This window comes from Hypanus sabinus, chromosome 9 (genome assembly GCF_030144855.1).
Source record: "Hypanus sabinus isolate sHypSab1 chromosome 9, sHypSab1.hap1, whole genome shotgun sequence".
Lineage (NCBI taxonomy): Eukaryota > Metazoa > Chordata > Chondrichthyes > Myliobatiformes > Dasyatidae > Hypanus > Hypanus sabinus.
This window is the reverse complement of record NC_082714.1, coordinates 79,592,140-79,614,100: the sequence shown is the minus strand read 5'-3', so window position 1 is coordinate 79,614,100 and position 21,961 is coordinate 79,592,140. Positions and strand designations below refer to the sequence as shown.

Sequence of the window (21,961 nt, the reverse complement as noted above, 5' to 3'; positions counted from 1 at the left end):
TGACTAGCGGAGTGCTGCAGGGGAAGGTGCTGGATGATAATGTGGTTAATTAGATCAGCAAATTTGCAGATGACACCAAGATTGGGGTGTACTGGACAGCGAGGAAAACTATCAGGGCTTTTAGCAGGATCTAGACCAGCTGGAAAACTAGCAGATGGAACTTAACGTGGAGAAGTTGCACTTCGGTAGGACCACCCAGGGTAGGTCTTACACAGTGAACGGTAGGGCACTGAGGAGTGCAGTGATTTGGGAATACAGGTCCACAATTCATTGAAAGTCGCGGCACAGGTAGATATGGTCGTAAAAAAGGCTTTTGGAACCTTGGCCTTCATAACCAAAGTACTGAGTACAGGAGATGGGATGTTATGTTGAGGTTGTACAAGATGCTGGTGAAGCCTGTTCTGGAGTATCATTTGCAGGTTTTGTCAACTACCTACAGGAAAGATAAATTAGGTTGAAAGAGTACAGAGAAAGTTTATAGGGATGTTGTCATGACTGGTTAGGACTCCATTCCTTGGAACGTAGGGGACTGAGGGGAGATTTGATAGAGGTATACAAAACTATGAAGGGCACAGATAGGGTAAACGCAAGCACTGAGTACAACTAGAGCTCATGGGTTAAGGGCAAAAGGTGGATAGCTTCAAGGGAACATGAGGGAAAACTCCTTCACTTGGAGGGTTGTAGAGTGTGGGATGAGCTGCAAGCACAAGTGGTACATGCCATCTCAACTTCAGCGTTTGGATGGGTACATGGACAGTACGGGTATGGAGGGCAGTGGTCTGGGTGCACGTCAATGGGAGTAAGCAGTTTACACGGTTTGGCCGAAGGACATGTTTCTGTTCTGTACTATGACACACTTTGTAAGGTCAAACCTGAAGGCAGAATACAGGTTAATGGCGGGATACTTGGCAGTGTAGAGGAACAGCGATTTATATTTATATGTATTTATATACATAAATAAATAAAGTTGCCAAACAAGTTGACCGGGTGGTTAAGAAGGTGAATGGTGTGTTGGCCTTCGTCAGTCAGGAGACTGAGTTCAAGAGCCACACGGTGATGTTGCAGCTCTGTAAAACCCTGGGCAGACCACACTTGAAGTGTTTGTTGAATTCTGGTGGCCTCCAAGATGGTGCTGGCAGTCAGCAGCAATGTTGTGCAAGCAACACACACAAAATGCTGGAGGGCCGCGGCAGGCCTGCCTGGCAGCACCTGTGGCACTTTTTCCCCATAAATGCTGCTTGACCTGCGTTTTGCACCTGCAGATTGTCTCCTTTGTGAGATTTTGCAGGCCGCTCACAAAGCTGCTAGATATTCTAGTAGAATGGTGATTGCTGCAGTCTGCACCCTTTAAGGGATGTACTTTTGAACAATCCAAACCGGTGTCTCTTTGTGGATTTAGCAAACTAGACCGTCAAGTGTGCAGATGCAGCCGGGGCCACCATCGCTGGGGTTGGAAACTGCATTGAGGCCTAATAACAGACGGCGCTTGGCTTCACTACTCCTCGCCAATTAAAACGTGAACAAAATTTAAATTGTTGAGGCCAGAAGAGGAAAACAAGTGGGTGTTCAGAACCGTCTGCCTGCATCTGACTGGTCTCCCTCTCTTCTTACTACTGCACCAGTAACGGGTTCAGTTGTTGCCACACACCCATCGGGTTCCTGGGCCGGCTTCGTTCATCCCAGCATTGACTGGCTCTGTAGCTGTCACCTCACTTTCAGGGACTCTGCAGCTCACACTCCACGTGTGAGTTGTTTTCACCATTTGCACGATTGGTCCTCTTTTGCATGTTGGATGTGTGGCAGGCTTTGTTGTGAGTGTGAGGGCTTTTTCATCAATTCTATTATCTTTCTTTGTTTTGTGAGAGAAGGCAGGAGATGAATCTCAAGGTTGTGTATGGTATACTGTAAATACTTCAATAATAACTTTGAACTTGAGTAATAAATTGGAATTTTGAAGCTCTAGAGAGGGTGCAGAGACTTACCAGGATAATAAATGAATTAGAGAGCATGTCTTACAAGAATAGGTTGAGTGAGTTAGGGATTTTCTCTTTGGAATGAAGAAAGATGAGAGGTGACTTGATAGGAGGTGCACACAGTAAGAGATATAACCAAGTGGAGAGCCAGAAACTTTTCCCAGGGCTGAAATGACTAATGAGGGGGCATTCTTTTAAGGTGATTAGAGAAAAGTATGGGGGGGGGGGATGTCAAAGGCAAGTTTTGTTTTTAAAAAAACCCTCTGTGAAACACACTGCTAGGAGTGCTAGTGGAGACAACTACATTGGGGATATTTAAGAAACTCTTACATAGGCACATGGATAGAAGAAAAATGGAGGGCTGGAGGGGAAGGGTTATATTGATCGGCACAACATTGTGGCTCGAATGGCCTGTACAGTGCTCTAATATTCTGTTCTTTTTAAACCTGTACCCTCGAGTTTTAAGCTCCCCAACACTGGGGGAAAGACTGTGCTATTCAGGTTATCTCTGCCCGTCATGATTTTATAAACCTCTATAAGGTCACCACTCATCCAGCTTCGCTCTGGGGAAAACAGTCCCAGCCTATCCAGTCTCTCCAGTCCCGGTAACATCATTATAAACCTTCTGTGAACTCATTCAAACTCAAGAGTATATACACATCACAACATTGAGATTCATTTTCACACAGGAATACTCAATAAATCAAAAACTGAATAATAATCATAATAGAATCAGTGAAAGACTGCACCAACTTGGGGATTCAATCTGTGTGCAAGAGACAACAAACTGCGCAAATACAAAGAGAAAGAAGTAATAATGATAATTAAGCAATAAAAAAAATGGAGAACATGATATTTAGAGTCCTTGAAAGGGAGTCCATAGGTTGTGGGAACATTTCAACGATGGCTCAAGTCGAGTGAAGCTAGCCCATTTGGTTCAAGAGTCTGATGGCTGAGGGGAAATAACTATTCCTGAAATTGGCGCGGGACCTGTGGCTCCTGTACCTTCTTTCTGATGGCAACAGCGAGTAGAGAGCATGTCCTGGGTGGTGGGGGTCCCTAGTGTTGAATGCTGCTTTCCTGCGACAATGCTTCGTGCAAACGTGCTGAATGGTGGGCAGGGCTTTACCCGTGATGGACTAGCCTCATCCACTACTTTGTGATACCAGGCTGCGATGCAGCCAGTCACTATCATCCCCATTACACATCTGTGGAAGTTTGTCAAAGATGCGATGCCGAACCTTCCACTTGCAAGGAAGCAGAGGTGATGCCATGCTTTCATCGCAATTGCACTTACATTCTGGGCCCAGAACAGGTCCTCCAAAATAATAACACTGAGGAATTTAAAATTGCTGAGCCTCTCCACCTCTGATTCTCCTATGAAGACTGGCTTGTGGACCTTGGGTTTCCTCCTCAAGTCAATAATCAGCTACCTGGTCTTGCTGACATTGTGTAAGATAGTGGTCACCAACCTTTTTAACCCCAGGATCCCCTACCTCGGCATTAGTAAAAAGCAAGATCGACCCCACATCAATTAGTTACATGCATGCGCACCAGGGCAGAAAAGACCGGAAGTAAAACCCTGCAGCCTGGAAGTAGAAATAATGTATAAATACCAGGGGCACCCACCCTTTTTTTTTTGCACCATGGACCGGTTTAATATTGATAATATTCTTGTGGACCAGCCGACAGGGGCGGAGAGGTGTGTGTGTTAAACACGGCTGGAATACAGTGATTATGAAGCAGGTTCCTTATGTCAAGTCTATTCCAGTTTTCATGGCTTTTGGCTTCTGTTCCACTTGCTCACGTTTTTTCCGCTGAGAAAACTCAGCGGGTTCGTCTTTAAGTGTTGGGTGCTTGGACTCAGGGTACTGAAGCAGTTTTGAGACATTGCCTCATTAGACAGCCTCTGGGCCTGAACTCAGCCTCCTGACCGCCCGCCGCCAGATGCCCTGGCCAGGTGCGGCTGGTCGAGGGTGGGGTGAGAGGACAAGGTCAGGGCCGGAGGTCCCCGTACCGGGGCTGCGGCGGTCACAGTCTGGAGAGCGCGGCCGACTGAGCGGGGAGGGCGACAGAGCACCCGCCTGCCCCCCTTGTAGGATCTATCGGCCGACAAATGTTTGTTTCAGTAGATCGCAGCGCGGTAGCTGCTCTGTTACTTATGAAACGCTGAGTCCGAATTAGATTGTCTGTGAATATTTTAGCACCAGGTTCCCCACGAACATCCGGTGTGCTAAACAGGTTCAGAGGCAGCGCTCCAGGCCAGTAGAGACGGCACTTCCCACCGTCCACCCGAGGCCAACCGGTGATCCCTGGCGCGAGGGTATCACTGCGTTTAGTCGCCTGATGACTTCGCGTGGGTTCAAGTTCAAAAGTGGGCTGACAGGGAATGAGGAAAAGTGCAGCTGACTCATATCGTTTCCTCGTGGCCCGGTGGTTGGGGACCAGTGAATTACATCGTGTAGTGCGGGAGAGCTATACGCATGCACACTGGACAGAAAGAACGGAACTAAAACCCCGCAACCCGGAAACAATCTCTCAACAGTATTTGTGTATTTATTTTTCTTTTTTTTTCGGGATCAACTGAGAAAGTCTCAAAGATTGACTAGTCAATCGCGATTGACGGGTTGGCGACCACTAGTGTAACAGGTTGTTCTTAAGGCAGATTTTCAATCTCCTTCCAATCTGCTGATTTGTTACCATCTTTGATCTGCAGCTGAAATTCATTGGGTGACCAGAACTGTGCAGAGCATTCCAAGGTATTGTACAGCTGCAACACGACATCCCAACTCCTGTAATCAGTATAAAGACAAACATGTATGTGTTCTTCAACCCTCTGTCACCATTTTCAGGGAACTTTGTATTCAAACCTGTACAACACTGCACAGGATCTTATTGAAGCTGAGTTTATTGTCATATGTACAAGTACTTATGTGTACAATCGCACTGGAAAACTTCACATGGTGCAGCTTCAGATAAGCAGCCTTCACAAGAAAAAAAAACATATTACACAGAGTAACATGCACAAAATACTGGAGGAACTGATTAGGCAGCATCTGTAAACAGGAATGAACATTTGATGCTTTGGGCTGAGATCCTTTATCAGTCAGTTCATTCATCTCCGTAGCTGCTGCCTGACCTGCCGAGTTCCTCCAGCCCTTTGTGTATATTAGCAGCATCTGTAGACACTTCTGTAATTACAAAATACACACTTTTGTAAAAACAAGAATAGAACAAGAACAGGAAAAATGTCTCAGCCTAAAACATTGATTGTTTATTCCTTTCCTCAGATGCTGCCTGACTTGCTGAACTCCTCCAGCATTTTGTGTTTGTTGCAATGTAGTGCTAAGTGGCCAGTGGGTTTAAGAACTTATTGGTTTGGGGAAATAGCTGTTTCTGAATCCAGTGGTGAGGGACTTCAGGCTTCTGTTCCTCATGCCTGATGGTAGCTGAAAGAAGATGGCATGGCCTGGATGTGTGTAGTCATTAGCAGAGGGACTCTCTTCACCTTCTCCCCAAACATCTTTAACTTGATCGGCTGCCCAGACTGAACTGCGTCAATTTTCTGTATTTGCATGATCTTCTTCCACAGAGCTGGGCTCAGCATGAAGGTGAACGACCTGAAAAAGAGCGCATCGCATTTCTGCCATGTGATTAGAGGGGGCTCTATGAGAAAAGTCAATAGGCGCACTCGGTCACCAATTAAAACTGAGGCGGTACAACAAACTCCACACTCTATTAGTAGTCTTCGCTGTCCATCAGCTGAGCGGGCGCTGAAAAACAACCAACCGGAGGAGGAGTTGAAGATAGTAGTAGATGATTGGCTAGGCCACATGCCGGTCATCAAAACTGGCGCTAACCTTCCTCTAACAACGCGGCGTATTGACATTGAGAGCAGAGGAAGCAGCCCAATGGTGAAACGCAACATCAATCATCCACCTCGGATGAATTGATTGGCTGGCTTGGACATCACTCAGAAATTCCTCCGTGTGATTGGGCCAGACGTTTAGAGGCTACCGGCGCGGCGGGCTCTGAGGTAGAAATCGCTGGATTCACCGCCGGGGGGGAGGGGAAAAGAAGTGTTTTTTTATATACCACAAAAAAAAAGTAAAATGGTCCCTGTTCTCACCGTGAAAAGAAGTTGGGCCACGTCCTCTACCCCAGCCCATAACCGAGGGACGCGGTAGACAATAGCAGGCGCGCGAATACATCGCCGGGGCCTTGCGATCGGCGGCCGCTGAAGCCTGGCTCGAGTGACGAGGTGAGTAGCTTCGCCAACGTGGAGAAGCCGATGAGAGGAACAAATCGCCGTTCTCTCATATCATCGGCGGGGCAGCGCCAACCGCCGCTGCAACTCCGGTTTACGCGTTGCCGAACCGCGCGTTTCAAAATTCCCACAACATCGCCGCTGCCGCTTTGCAGTTTGGGAGCTGTAGTCCTTCGGCCGGCGCGGTTTGTAATGCTGTGCTGTACTACTACCAGGGGAGTTATGGGAATCGTAGTTTATGGAGACATGGCTGGCAACTCTGGTATTTTATTTGCTGCCGCAAATATCGTACCATGATGTTTTAATTTTAGATTGTTGCTGCGAGATATGTGTCATACTTTTGTAACTGCTATTGTGTTGGGTTGCGGCTGCAGCAAGTCGTATTAAATCTCTGCTGTCGGACATGTGCCACAACATTACAGCACATCGTTCCTGTGGCTGGGTAGGCACCGCTGTAACACCTTATCTACAGATAGAAAGAACAGTACAGAACAGGAACAGGTGCTCATGATACTCTGCCAATCTAATTTACCTAGTAATTATATGTCTGTACAAACCAATCCTTAATGCTTCCACAACATTTGGATCCCTTCATTCGCTGCACATTTATGTCTCGATGTAAGCAGAGCAGTCAACGGCCTACAGGGACGAGGTCCAGCACCTGGCCGTGTGGTGTGCCGACAACAACCTGGCCCCTAATACCCAGAAGACCAAGGAGATCATTGTGGACTTCAGGCATGCTAGGAGCCACACTCACGTCCCCATCTACATTAGTGGAGCTGTAGTGGAGCGTGTATCAAGCTTCAGATTCCTTGGTGTCCACATTTCTGAGGGTCTCACCTGGTCCCTGTACTCTTCCATCCCGATCAAAAAGGTGCAATAATGCCTTTATTTCCTGCAGGGCATCAAGAAAGCTCACCTCTGTCCCAGAATACTGATGGACTTTTACCGCTGTACCACTGAGAGCATACTCACCAACTGCCCCTCAGTGTGGTATGGCAATTGTCCCATATCGGACCGCAAAACACTCCAGCGTGTGGTGAAAACTGCCCAGCGGATTATCGACACCCAGTTGCCCACCATTGAGAACATCTACCTTAAATGCTGCCTGGGCAGGGTGAAAAGCATTATCAAGGATGCATCTCACCCTAACCATGGACTTTTTACTCTCCTCTCATCCGGTAGGCGCTACAGGAGCCTCCGCTCCCACACCAACAGGCACAGGAAGAGCTTCTTCCCTGAGGCTGTGACCCTGCTGAACCTCACATCACAGCCCTAAGCAGTATTGCACCCATATTGGACTGTCTCAGTACTTTTATATTTGTGTTCTGTAGCACTTACTTTTTATTCGCAGTTAATTTCTAAATAACACTGTTCTTTGCATTTCTGGTTAGATGCTAACTGCATTTCATTGGCTTTGTATCTGTACTCGGCACAATGACAATAAAGTTGAATCTAAATCTAATCATGTTTGCCTCCACAACCACCCCTGGCAGCACATTTAAGGCACTCACCACTCTGTAAAAAGACAAAATACCTCTATTTGCCTCAGTCACCAGCCCTGGTACCTACTACTTTCTGTATTTAAAGAATATCTTACCCACATATCTCCATTGAACTTGACTTCATCCTAAATGCATGCCTTCCAGTATTAGACATTTTGACCCTGGGGGAGAAAATACTGACTAATACACACAAAATGCTGGAGGAACTCAGCAGGCCAGGCAGTAGCTATGCAAAAAAAAAAGTCCCATCAACATTTTGTGTGTGTTGCTCAGATCTGCAGATTTTCTCTTGTCTGTGAAAAGATACTGACTGACTATTTTATCTATGTCTCTCATAATCATATAAACCACAGCCTCCAGCACTCCAGAGAAAGCAACCCAAGTTGTCCATCCTGTCCCTGGCAGGCTCTCTCCCTGGTATATTGGTTTATTATGGACTGCAGTCAATAAGAATGGGCAGCAGCACCTTAGCCACAATTATTCTGAACACTGGTACTTCACAGGTTGTGTCCTTAGCCTCCGACTCTACTCTCTGTATACTCATGACTGCGTGGCCAAATTCTGCTCTAACTCTACCAACAAGTTTGCAGATAAAGATTAGCATTATGTTTCACATGCATCGAAACATACAGTGAAATGTGCCATTTGCACCAACAACCATCACAGTCTGAATCTATGCTGGAGGGGCAGCCTACCAGCATAGCACACCCCCAACTTATTAACCCTTATTAACACCGTACGCCTTTGAAATGTGGGAGGAAAGCTGAGCACCTGGTGGAAACCCATGCGGTCATGGGGAGAGCATACAAACTGCTTACAGATAGCGGCGGGAATTGAACCCCAATCTTTGGTGCTGTAACAGTGCTGTCTGAACCTCTGCACTACTATGCCACTCATAAAGTAACGGTGAGATGGAGTACAGGAACGTGATAGAGGTGTAGTGGCATGGTGTGATCACAACAACTCAGCAAAACAGAGGAGCTGGTCATCAACTTCAGAAGGGGGTTGGTGCATGTGCTCAATTATGCTGAGGTTGAGAGCTTCAAATTCCCGGGTACGAACTGTACCAATATCCTGTCCTGGTCCAACAAGGAGCTCACCACCCCCTTAGAGACTTCCTTAGAGACTTGGCATGTCTCTGTCAACTCTTACCAATTTTATCAATGCATCGTAGAAATCTATCTGTCTGGATGTGTAATGGTTTGGCCTGGCAACTGCGGAGAGTTGTGGGCACAGCTCAGCACATCACAGAAACCAGCTTCCGCTCCATAAATTCTTTTCTGCATTTCTTGCTGCCTTAGTAAAGCAGCCAGCAAAGTCAAACCCACCCTAGATATTCTGTCTCCTCCCATCAGGCGGAAGGTACAGAAAACCTGAAAGCACATTCCACCAGCTTCTGTCCTGCTGTTATAATGGTTTCCTGGTACAGCGTGTAGTGAGTCTGCTGATGGGCCAAAATTGCAGTCAACGGCATGAGCAGCAGTGTAAAATGGAAAGGGGTGATGAATATAAGACTGAAGCTATTATATTTGAATGCACACAGCATATGAAATAAAGTAGATGAACTTGTAGCACAGTTACAGATTGGCTTGTATGATGTTGTAGGCATCACTGAATCATGGCTGAACAAAGGTTATAGCCGGGGGCTTGACCTCCAAGGATACACATTGTATCAAAAAGACAGGCAGAGGGGGTGGGGTGATTGTTGGCAAAAAAAATGAAATCAGATCATTAGAAACAAGTGGCATAGGATTGGAAGGTGTAGAATTGTTGTGGGTTGAGCTAAGAAACTGCAAAGATAAGAAGACCTTGATGTGAATTATATACAGAACTCCAAACAGTAGCAAAGATATGGTTTACAAGGTACAAAGGGAGATAGAAAAGGTATGTCAAAAAAGCAATGTTATGATGGTCACTGGGGATTTCCCTTTGCTGGTAGGTTGGGAAAATCAGTCCCTCCACAGAGACTGTGCCACTTCCAGGTCCACTTCAAGGCAGGCTTAAGAAGATCCACAGAAACACTGTCCAGGATACCTCCAAAGTCCAGTGTAAAAAAAAACTTATGCCCCGCTTCCAACACGAGGAACAGGTTGTCATATAGGCAGAGGACCCCAATGTCCATCATGATGTACAAACACATATTTCTCCTCCCACAGACCCAGCAACAGGTGTGACTGCGAAAGGCCATGCTGCACCGCGGGCACCGGAGGCACTGTCCATAAAAGACAACCGCTACTGCGGGTGTTGGGAGAAACTTATCTGGCACCTGCAGGGTTGCCTGAAAACGAGCTGTGCAGGGAAGGACTGAAGGTCCGCCTTAGGGACTACTCTCAGGCCCAACGTGACCCATAGCAGTCTGTCCACCCAACAACCATTACTGAGGTGTGCACAGAGAGTGGCTTTCATTGAACGATGGTACCGCTCGCACAGACCGTTGGCTCGAGGATGATTAACCGTGTTCTGGTGCAGTTTGACTCCTAGATCATGGGCAACTGCATACCAAAGCTCGGACTTAAACTGTCCCTCGGTCTGAAGAGATATCCAACGGGATGCTGAACCGAGCAATCTGTGAGCCAATGAGCGCTGAAATGGATGACATTGGCACTGCCTCCGGCCAACTTTGGTCCTTTCAGCAATGGTGCGGAGGTGAGTGAACCTGTGGGACAGGGGCAATGGGCCAACCAAATCTGCATTCACGTGGTCGGAGCGCTCCTCGGGGACTGCAAAAGGAGACGAAGGCTGCACCTTCGCGTGTTGATACGCCAAACAAGCACTAGCCCAGTCCCTGGCATTGTTCTTAAGTTGATGCCATACAAACTTTTCTGTCAGCAGCTCCTGCGATGCCCTCTGGCCTGGATGGGAAAGCCCGCAGACTGCATTGAAAATGACTGGCACAACCGGCCTGGGTTGCCCGTTGACACATCACACAGTAGTGAAATGCAACGTTCACCAATTTGAAACCTGTGTCTGCTGAACGCAGTGCCTGTACGCTCCAGTCTGCTGCCATCGGAGCATAGTCCACATCCAAATGAACAGCAACAGGGAAAGGCAGTCAGGCACAAGGTTATGCTTCCCCACAACATGCTGGATGTCCATAGTGATCTCTAAAATAAAAGAAAGATGGCCCTGCTGTTGAGCAGACCAAGGTTCAGAGACCTTAACCATGGTAAATGGAGCTTATGATCCATAAAATCTGTAAATGGATGTCCCCCTATGAGAAAACGAAAATGCTGCACTGCCAAGTACAGGCCGAGCAGGACTGTGCTGTATTTGCACTCGCAGGAGCGAAGCTGAGAGCTAACAAAGGCCAGAGGCTACCAAATACTGTTGGCCAACTGCTCATGCACTGCACCGACCGCACAATCCGACACATCCGTGGTGAGAGCAATCAGAGTGTCTGGGAGGGTGTGTGCCAGCAGTGTTGCATTAGACAATGACTGCTTAGTGTCTGAGAATGCCTTGGAGCAGTCCACGCTGTGGTTGGCCTCTTTGCCCATAAGAGCCTTGCATGAGTTGGGCCACTTTGGGGACAAAACGATGATAAAAGTTAACCGTGCCCAAAATCTCCTGCAGAGCCTTAACTGGCCAAGGGAAGTGGTTGACGGCCTCAACTTTAGCCCCGCTGCATTGACACAGTGTCCGAGGAAATTGATCACGGACAGTCCAAACTGACACTTCGCCAGGTTGACGATAAGATCATGCTGACTAAGGCATTCGAAAAGGGTTCTCAAGTGTAAGAGGTTTGTTCCCAGAAGAGCTGGCTACCAAAATGTCATCTAGGTAAACAAACAGGAATGGCACATCCATGACAACACTGTTAGGTGCTGAAAGGTCTGGGCCATGTTCTTCAGCCCGAATGGCACTCAAACCAAACTGTGTAATATCAGCGAACGAGGTCCACCTTTGAGAAAATAAATTTCCCTGCCAAGTGGGCAGAGAAATCCTGGATGTGTGGGATTGGGTATCGATCAGAGGTCATGTGTCATTGAGGTAGCAGTAATTGCTACATGGACAACATCTGGCCCCCGGTTTTTGCACAATATGGAGAGGGGAATCCCATGGACGGCTGGACAGCCTGACGATGCCCAGGGGCTCCATGGCGTTAGAGTCTACCTTGGTGACGGTTAGCTCTCTGGGTTGAGGCGCCTGGTGTGGGTATGATTTAAGGATGTGGTGCTCCACCCCATGTTTAGTAGTGGACGTGGGCTCGGTCAGGTCTGGGAAGTCGGCGAATTGTTGGAGGCAGAAAGGGCTCTGGACAAGGTTGAAGTGCAGGTGGTGCTGAGTGTGCCGGAGAGGGAGTAGAAAGTCTTTGCGTTGACGAGGCGCCAGTTCTGGATAGAGGAAGTCAGCTCCCAGCTGGGGTGTAGACACCGTCGCCAACACTAACTTCCAGCGGAACCTCTGCCCTCCGAAGCACAGCACCATCTCACGCTTCCTGGAAGGTCCAGATTCCCCAGTTAGTGTGTCCGCGCAGGCAGGACGCTCACTGAGGAAATGGACCGAAGCACAGCACCATCTCACGCTTCCTGGATGGTCCAGATTCCCCAGTTAGTGTGTCCGCGCAGGCAGGACGCTCACTGAGGAAATGGAATCTGTAACACGCAACAAACTGCCTGACCTGCCAACACCTATAGCAGCTAACGGGCACTGGACTTTCTGTTTCCTGACTCCTTCAACCCGCAGGGTTGGCGGCACTTCTTAGCTCTTGGCCCAAACCTTGTGTGGTAGAAACACAGGGGAGGAGACTGTCATTGAGCTGCGGCGATTGTCTCATGTTCAGGTGGCGGCCAGGCGGTAAAGGTGTCCAGCCGCATGGTCACACAAGACCTTGCCAGCCTCTCGCACCAGGGCCTGGAGGTCTTTGAGGGGAGAGCCAGCCAGAGCCGACCACACCTCTCTTGGTAGTTGTTGCAGGAAGCTCTCGAAGATGAAACAGGGCTGATGTCCGTCCGTCATGGACAACACGGGGGAACAACATGTGGTCCTTCAGCTCTGACGGCTTGGAGTCGCCTAAGCCGGTCAGTGAAAGGAGTGGACGGGTATGGTCAGATATGAAAAGTTCAACATGCTCTCGGTGTTGCTTAAGAGTCTTGTACCCACCAACTCTGGTTGCCATAGAACTGTGACGACATAGTAATAATTTGTGTCGTCTTGTGAGATTCCCCACACTCTGAGTTGGGGAAGGTTAACTGAAATTTTATGTCCATGTTAAAACTGTAAAGTCTTTGGTTAGATCACATTGGAAGTATGTGTGTGATCCGTTACAGAGAGGGGGCAGAAGAGGATGCTGGCTGGGTTGGATGGTTTAAGCTGTAAGGAGCGGTTGGACAAAATTGGGTTGTTTTCTCTGGAGCGGGAGAAGCTGAATGGAGACCTGACAGAAGTTTATAAAATTAGGAGATGTTGGTAGCTAGACTTTTTCATAGGACAGAAATCTCAAATATTTGATGACAGTCAAATAGAAGGTATAGCGTTAAGGTGTGAGGCAAAATGCTTATAGCTGATAAAGATAAATGTGGAGATATCAGTGAGGAAACAGGCCCTTTGGCCCAATTCATGCATACTGACCATAATACCTCCCCGAGCTAGCTCCATTTGCCTGTGTTTGGACCAATTCCCCTATCTTTCCTATCCATGTACCCATCCAAGTTGCTTTTATGTGCTATCATTGTACCCACTTTACCAATTCATCTGACAACTCAACCACCAACCTCTGTGTGGAAAGACATTTCCTTTTTTAAAAAAAAATGTTCCCTCCAAGTTTTTAACACAGTGCTTGGTATGCTCTGCTAGGGGTGGTAATGGAAGCAGGTATGATGGTGGCTTTCAGAAGTACATGAATATTATGGGAATACAGGGATATGGGTCATGTGCAGGAGGAAGGGATTAGTTTCATATGGCATCATGGTCTTGTTCCTGAGCTGTACTGTACTTTGTTCTATGAAGCCATCAGGCCCAACTATCCAGACCCAGCACTTCCTTTAATGTGAAAGACAAAGTCTGCTGAGTAGATTATTCATGATTTAAAATAGGCCCCATTCAGTGAGTCATAGCTCCATCTCACACCAATAGACACTCCACTTCAGGTTTCCCAAGCTGTATTTCCAACCGCCAGCCACTGCGGAGCTGTTTTTACCCTAGCTCTCCTCCTCAAGCAATGCACAGCCCTGCAGGATGAGCTTCAGCCAGTTGAGCAGCATCATGGGGAGAAAGAATTTCAACCCTAACTTCCTTTCTTTCCCCTACAGATGCTGTTCAACCCGCCGAGCTCCTCCAGCAGATTCCAGCCTCTGCAGTCTCTTGTGTCTCCCTTGTGTTCCTGTTCAAAGTGTGGGGTTCAGAAGCGACACTGTTTAAACTTGGCACCAAAACACTCCTCAAATCTCAAATGTTACTATTAGTGAATTGTTGAAATAATCAGTAAATGTACGGTTTAGTTGCAAAACATTGAAAATCACAAATATACACTCAGTGGCTAATTTATTAGGTACACCAATACACATGCTTGTTAATGCAGATATCAATCACATGGCAGCAACTCAATGTATGAAAGGTCAGGAGGTTCAGACCAAACATTTGAATGGGGTAAAAATGAGATCTAAATGACTTTGATTATTGATTGTTGGTGCCAGATGGGGTGATTTGAGTATCTCAGAAACTGCTGATCTCCTAGGATCTTCACATGCGACATACTCCAGAGTTTAGAGCGAATAGTATAAAAAACAAAAAAAACATCAAGTGGTGGTAGTTCTGTGGATGAATCACCTCGTTAACGAGAGAGGTCAAAGGAGAATGGCCAGACTGGTTCAAGCTTAAAGGAAGGTGACGGTAACTCAAATAACCATGGCTTGCTCTCACATTTCATCTTTTCCCTCCTAATGTTATTTTAGTTGCTCTGTGTAGGTTTTTAAAAACTTCCCAGTCCTCTGTCTTCCCACTAATTTTTGCTTTATTTTGCCAATTCTTTTGCTTTTACAGTAGCTTTGACCTCCCTCATTAGCTACAGTTGTACTATTTTACCATCTGAGTATTTCTTCATTTTTGGAACACACATGTCCTGCACCTTCCTCATTTTTCCCAGAAACACACACCATTGCTGCTCTGCTGACATCCCTGCCAGCAGCTCCTTCCAATTTACTTTGGCCAGCTTCTCTCATCCCACTGTAATTTCCCTTACTCCACTGAAATATTGCTGCATCAACCTTATTTTCTCCCTATCAGATTTCAAGTTGAACACAATCATCTTGTGATCAGTGGTTCCTAAGGGTTTTGTTACCTTAAGCTCCCTAATTGCCTCAGGTTCATTACATAACATCCAATCCAGTGTAGCTGATCCCCAGGAAGGCTCAATGACAAACTGCTCTAAAAACTATCTCTTCGGCATTCAACAAACTCACTCTCTTGTGATCCATTACCAACCTGATCGTTAAAATCTCCCATGACTCCCATAAATTTGCCCTTTTGACTCGCCGTTTCTATTTCCTGTTGTAACCTGTGGTCCACCTCAGGTCCACAACTGGCCACTGTTGGGAGACCTGTATATAACTGCCATCAATGTCCTTTAACCCTTGCAGTTTCTTAACTCAACCCACAAAGATTCAACATCTTTTGATCTCATGTCACAGCTTTCTACTGATTTAATGTCTTTCTTTACCGGTACAGCCACAACACCCCCTCTGCCTACCTTCCTATCCCTCTAATATAATATGTAACCTTGGACATTCAGCTCCCAACTACAACCATCCTTCAGCCACGATTCAGTGATGGCCACAACGTCATATCTGGCAAACTGTAATATTGCGACACGATCATCCACCTTATTATACTATATGCGTTTAGATACAACACCTTCAGTACCATATTTGAAGCCCTGTCCCCTGCACCAGCTTCTTAGACATGCCATTTTCTGCCAGATCAACCTGTTTCTACCCTCACTTGTACAGGCAGCAATGCAGAAATTACTACCTGGGAGGTCCTGCTTCTCAGCTTTTTTTTTCGCCACAATATGTTTATTTGCATTTTAATACCATAAAATACAGCTTTAACCTTCCTATACTTTCTTATATTATTCAAATGATACAGAAGTTGCTGTATTAACACAACAAACAAGCCAACATGCACAAAAGAAACAAAAAAAAGCTATTTCAACAGGTGGTAATCTATATATTAAAAATGTGTAAAATTTAACAGGTATTTATAATACAATTCAAAAATCAATAAATAAATAATATAAATTTTATACAAGTTTGGAAGCTGCATTGTCTACAGAAGGTAATACACTTTTAATCTTCTGTTAAGTCCAAATACTTGATATAGTTAATGAAGGGTCTCCATATATTCTCAAATATCTGCTGTTTAGACCTTAATATTATAGATTATCCTTTCCAGTGGGAGACTTGATAACATCCGCCTTATCCATTGAGTAGTGCTTGGCCTATGAGTACTTTTCTATAATTGTGCAGTACATTTTTTAGCATGAAGTAAGTTGAGATCTATAAATTTTTACTGTAATTGTGTTTCTCTAAGTACAAACCCAACAGAAAGAGTTTAGGTTCCAGTGAAACTTGTTTTGAAATAATTTTCTCGATTATAGCTCCTACCTCTTCCCAGAATGCTCCAGTCTCTCTACTTTGCCACATACAATGAAACAATGTACCTGTAGCTTCTGTACATTTTGTGCATATGTTTGATATGTGTTTGTTGTATCGGTTTAATTCCACTGGTGTGACATATGTCAACATTAACCATTTGTACTGTATCAATTTAAGGCGTTTATTGACTTAATATGAGCGTTAGTGCAAGCTGTTTTCCACTCTTCGTCCGAAATTTTAAGCTGCAAGTTTTCCTCCCAAGTTTTCAATTTGTATTGTGAATTTTCAGACAAGCAAGATACCAGCAAATTATAAAATTCTGAAATGATACCCTTTCTGAAACTGTGCTTTATCATAATTTTTTCCAAATGTGGATGTAGGGATCTGGTAGGTGTGTTATTTTGATTTACCTTAACAAAACTTCTTAGTTGGAGGTATTTGTAGAAATGTTTACTATTGAGGTTAAAGGTACACCTCAGCTCCTTAAAAGACATCATAATGTCTGAGTCTGCTAAATAAAGGTTTCGAATCATTTGAAGTCCCTTGGATTTCCATTCTTTAAATGTCACATCTGCTCTTCCTGGTACAAAGAACTGATTGCCCCATATTGGACTATATTGTGATAAAACATATGGTTCTTTTAAATTTTTTTTACATCATACCATACCTTTATCATGTGCTTTACAATTGGATTTTAAGTTTGCTTCTGTAATTTTTTAACTATCTATGTATAAAGGAAGAGGTAGTTTTAGACCGTGAGATACCATTTCTATCCAATGAAGAGAATCATTTGTTGAAAAATAGAACATAATAGTTCTCAGCTGTATAGCCCAATAATACCACATGACGTTTGGACATTTTAGACCCCCTCGATCAAATGGCAAATACAATAAAGATAAACTAAGTCTTGCTCTCCTATTTTTCCATATAAATCTCAAAAATATCTTTTTGATTTTTGAGAACAGGTCTCAGGGTGGTGGCAAAGGAATATTTTGGAATAGATAAAGTAGCTTTGGTAGTATATTCATTTTTAGAATGTTGATTCTCCCAATTGTAGATATTGGGAGAGCCACCGATCTTTCAATTTACTTATTAATATCTATCATTAAGGGGTCATAATTAGCATTAACAATATGTTCTCACCTAGGCAGAATCTCTACTCCCAAATACTAAAACTGTTGTACAACATTAAGTTGGATTACCTCCGAAATTGGATCCTTTCTTTCATTAGCGTTGAGCAGTAATGTAGAGGATTTAGTATTACTCACTTAGTATCCTGAAATCTCACCAAATGATTTAATTAGCTGTAGGAAGGTTGGGATTGATTCATTTAAATTGGATATAAATAAAATTATATCATCAGCATACAAGGCAATTCTGTGTTCTATCTGTCCTGTTGTTATTCCACAGAACTGTGGGTGTGAACGTATTGCTATTGCTAGAGGTTCAATTGCCATTGTAAATAATAAGGGCCAGAGTGGACAACCCTGTCCGCAACCTTTACTGATCGTTATTGGTTTTGAAATGTTTCTATTTGGTAAGATTTTTGCTGTAGAATTTTTGTATATTACCTGAACCCAATTTATGAAGTTATTTCCACACCCAAATCTTTCTAAGACATTGAAAAGATAAGGCCATTCAACCCTATCAAAGGCCTTTTCCGCATCCAATGATAGAAGTGCTGTATCTGATGCTTCTTTGTTATTGTGAATGATATTCAATATCCTTCTTACATTATGGAAACTTTGCTTTCCCATTATAAATCCATTTTGATCTCTACTTATGATATTAGGCAGTAAGTTTTGTAAACGTTTTGCCAAAAGTTTACAGATTATATTAAGATCAGAATTTAACAAACTAATGGGTCTCATGTTCTCACACCTTTTTGGAGGTTTACCTCATTTTGGCAGTAAGGTAATCAAAGTGTTATTCATAGAGGGTGGAAGACTGAAATGCCTCTTAAAAACATTTCCAAAAGTGGAGTTAGCAATTTATTCTTGATTTTTTTTTATATACAGATCAATTGGAAGGCCATCTGGTCCTGCCCTTTTTCCTGATTTCAAATTATCAGTGGCATGTCCAACTTCTTCTTTGTTGATGTCTAATTCCAGATCTTCTTTATATTCCTTTGAGATATGTGGTATAGGTAGCTCGTCCAAAAGCCTATTTAGGGAATGCAAATTGATTTCATTTTTTGTATTATATAATTCTTCATAGTAGCCTCTAAAGGCATCATTGATTTCTGTGGGATCCACAACTTCGTGCCCATTGGATATGACGGTTGTAATTGATGTCTTAGTTTCTAATTGTTTGCCTGATTTGTTGCCCTGTTCATAAAATGATTGCTTTAGTCTAAGAAGACTAGAAGCAGCGCTAAATGCAGACATCTTCTCATATTCAGCTTTCAAAACTAGTAATTCTTTTTCCAATTATGGGTTTCTGTTTTCAAAGACTTTTTCCTGGAGAGTCTTTATTTTGTGTTCTAAATGTACTCTCTCATCACGCACCTTTTTTGTTTTTGAGCCTGTATAACTGATAATATGCCCTCTAAGAAAAGCTTTAAGTGCCTCCCACTTCGTACATGCAGATGTTTGTGTAGTATTAATTTCAAAGAACTCATCTATCTGTTTCCCTAAATGTTTTACAAATTCTTCATCTTGTCACCATTTGTGTTGAAAGTGCCATCCAGAAGGATCTTTCATCAGCCTTTTATCTATGTATTCTAGGCAAGATGGTGCATGATCTGAGATCACAATATTATCAATAGTAGCAGTTCTGAATTCTGGTCCGTAATCCTGAGGAAATTAAGAAATAATCTATTTGAGAATACGTCTGTAATGTACTAGAGTAACAAGAGTAGGTTTTGATATTTGGTTTCAATTTTCTCCATGTATCTATCAGATTTAATTCTTTGATGAAGTGATGAATAACTGTTGTACACCTGTTGTGTGTTTGATCTATCCCTGTGGCCCTATCCATACTGGGGTTCAATGTGCAGTTAAAATCTCCTGCTATTATGTATTGCCCTACAAATGTTAGTAAATTAAGAAACAGGTCTTCAAAAAAACTAGTGTCATCTATATTGGGGCCATACAAGTTTACTAAGTTTAAGTTTTCAGTCAGTAGAGAACCTTGGATTATTAAATATCTTCCCTTTCTATCTTTAATTATATTTTTCACTTGGAATGGGACTGTTTTATGAATAAAATCATAACTCCTCTAGCCCCAGATGAGAGTGATGCTGTGTATACACTACCCTGCTATCTCCTTTTAATTTTTATGCTGTCCTCATCTAAGAGATGAGTTTCTTGTAGAAATACAGTTTTGGAGTCCATATCGTTTATCTTGTTCATGACTTTTCTAAACTGCTGCAGACCTCTGCAGTTCCAAGAAACAAAATTAAGATTCACACCTTGAGACATTTCCCACAAAAAAGAATAGATTACCTTGCAATATAGGAATACATTTAAAGAGAAGCCTGACAAACCTAGATGATTGAACCCACATCCAAGACACCAAACATGAACAATTCCCCCACCTCCCACTTTCGTGGGAACCCCCCAAAAAACATTCTGTCTCCCGTTATCGCTGTTGACAGTTCCACACTTAGTCAAGATCAGTCCACCCACTCTTATCTTTACTCAAACCAATCACTGCTGCTATCCTTACTGTAACGCTAATTAACTCTCATCTGCAACACCTGTAGTATTTTAACTAAATCATTAGCTCTTAACCATTTAACTATTTTGTCCCACATATAAAACACAACATATCCTTAAAGAGCATATTTTATACCTCAACTTTTAGTATTTCAATACGTGTATGCTTTTACATGCGCACCTGCTTGCGTGTACAAACATATTTGTGCTTAATATATTTGCCCATATCAGCCAAACATTTTAACAGATTCCAAAACACATTATGAAAATTTTGTAACAGTCATGTGTTTAGTACATTGCTTTATCTCACATTATTCAAATGTTCTGCCGTTTTTAGCTTCTGTCAGCGTCTTTCTGGATCTTCTTAATAAACTCTTAACACCTCGGTCGGGGTTTTGAAAGTGTAGGTGCGTCCTTTATGTGCCACTAGCAGTTTTGCAGGGTAACCCACTCCACGTCGGATCCTCAGGCTATGTCGATCCTGGCAGACCGAGTCGAATTGCTTCCTCAATAAGTGTATTCCTGTGGCTAGGTCCGAATAGAATCTTACTTGCTGGTCCTTGTAGCCTGTGAAGCAGTAATGACTGCCTGCTTGTCCTTGTAGTTAAGGAACTTCATTATTGGTGTTCTCGGTGGTGCATTGTTTTCCCTCATTGGACCAATTTGGTGTGCCCTTTCAATATCAATTGAGGACCGCAGAGTTTTAATCTCCAGTATATTCGGTAACCACTTCTCTAAAAAAGAACATGTATCTCTTCCCTCAGCACCCTCCAGCCGGCCTACCAGTCTTAGGTTGTTCCGTCGAGATCTCGTTTCCAAATCCAATAGTTTATCCGCCAAAGTTTTATTTTTTGATTCCAGTGTGTGTATTTTAATCTTCAAACTTGCTACATTGTCCTCACTGCTAGATATTCGCATTTTGGCCTGTGATACATGTTCAGCACCATCATTTATCTCCTTCCTCATATCTAGTATCGTTGCCATAATTCCGTCAAACCTTGATGAAAACTCTGTTTTCATGCAGTTTATAGCAGCTAGTATTGCGTCCGCCTTCATATCTCCGAGTTCCCCCACTTCACTGGCCTCCTCTTCCGCCATTTCCTTGCCAGCTTTTGGTGATTCACCACGAACCCCTCAGCCAGTTAACTTCTGCTGAAAAGACGCTTTGCTCTTTTCCTTTCTCATTTTACCAGCCTTCAGCATTATAACACCTGCACCGACATTGTGCTTCGAAGAATTGTTGCAAATGAGAGTATTTTCTGTAGTAATTGTAGTAGCTAAAGCAGAGCAGTGTGAAACACAACTTTCAAAGTGGCCGCCATACCGGAAGTCAGCTTTCTACCTAGCTCTCTAAATTCTCTTGTCAGGATTCTCTTGCAGTAGTGCAATACATAACAATCACTGAAGTTACAAAGAAACATTCAAAAGAGGAATAATGAGGTAATGTTCATGGACTCATTACGAGGAAGGAGTTTTGAAGGACATCTGCTCAAAATGTATAGCATATATCTTTATAAAGCTAATACAGTTCCTCTAGTAGACCATGCAATTACTATTTTCTAGATGGAATCCACTTACTCTTTCTTTAATAGGTCGTCTCCATGCTGTTAAAATGATGATTTTACCTAGATTTTTATATATCTTCCAAAATATACCTATCTTTTTAATTAATTTTTTTTATCAAATTGACTCTCTTATTTCTTCCTTTATTTGGAACAATAAGAGACCAAGAATCAACATGTACCATTTACAAAAACCCAAAAAAGATGGTGGACTTACACTTCCTAATTTAAGACTGTATTATTGGGCTGTGAATGTTAGACAATTATATTTTTGGTTATACTGGCTTGAGAAGAGCCAAAAAACACTTTGGATTGATTTGGAATTAAAAGCTGTTAAACAATTTCATTTAACTTTAATATTAGGAGCTCCATTACCTTTACAGCTCTCTAAAATTCCAAAT

General features: G+C 43.6%; 1 protein-coding gene and 1 long non-coding RNA gene across 3 annotated transcripts in view; one reads left to right on the top strand and one right to left on the bottom strand.

Moving 5' to 3' along the window:
* Nucleotides 1-4,863: 4,863 nt before the first annotated feature.
* On the bottom strand, nucleotides 4,864-6,237 carry LOC132399520 (uncharacterized). The gene is made up of 2 exons (XR_009514015.1): nucleotides 6,103-6,237; nucleotides 4,864-5,593 (listed from the first exon to the last, which is right to left on the bottom strand). It is a non-coding gene; the product is annotated as an uncharacterized LOC132399520 (long non-coding RNA).
* setdb1b (SET domain bifurcated histone lysine methyltransferase 1b) overlaps nucleotides 6,095-21,961 on the top strand; it is a 115,548-nt gene continuing 99,681 nt past the window's right edge. For both annotated transcript variants that reach the window (XM_059979973.1, XM_059979974.1), the window contains exon 1: nucleotides 6,095-6,234. The gene's annotated coding sequence lies outside the window, so the exon portion shown is untranslated. The remainder of the gene's footprint in view (nucleotides 6,235-21,961) is intronic.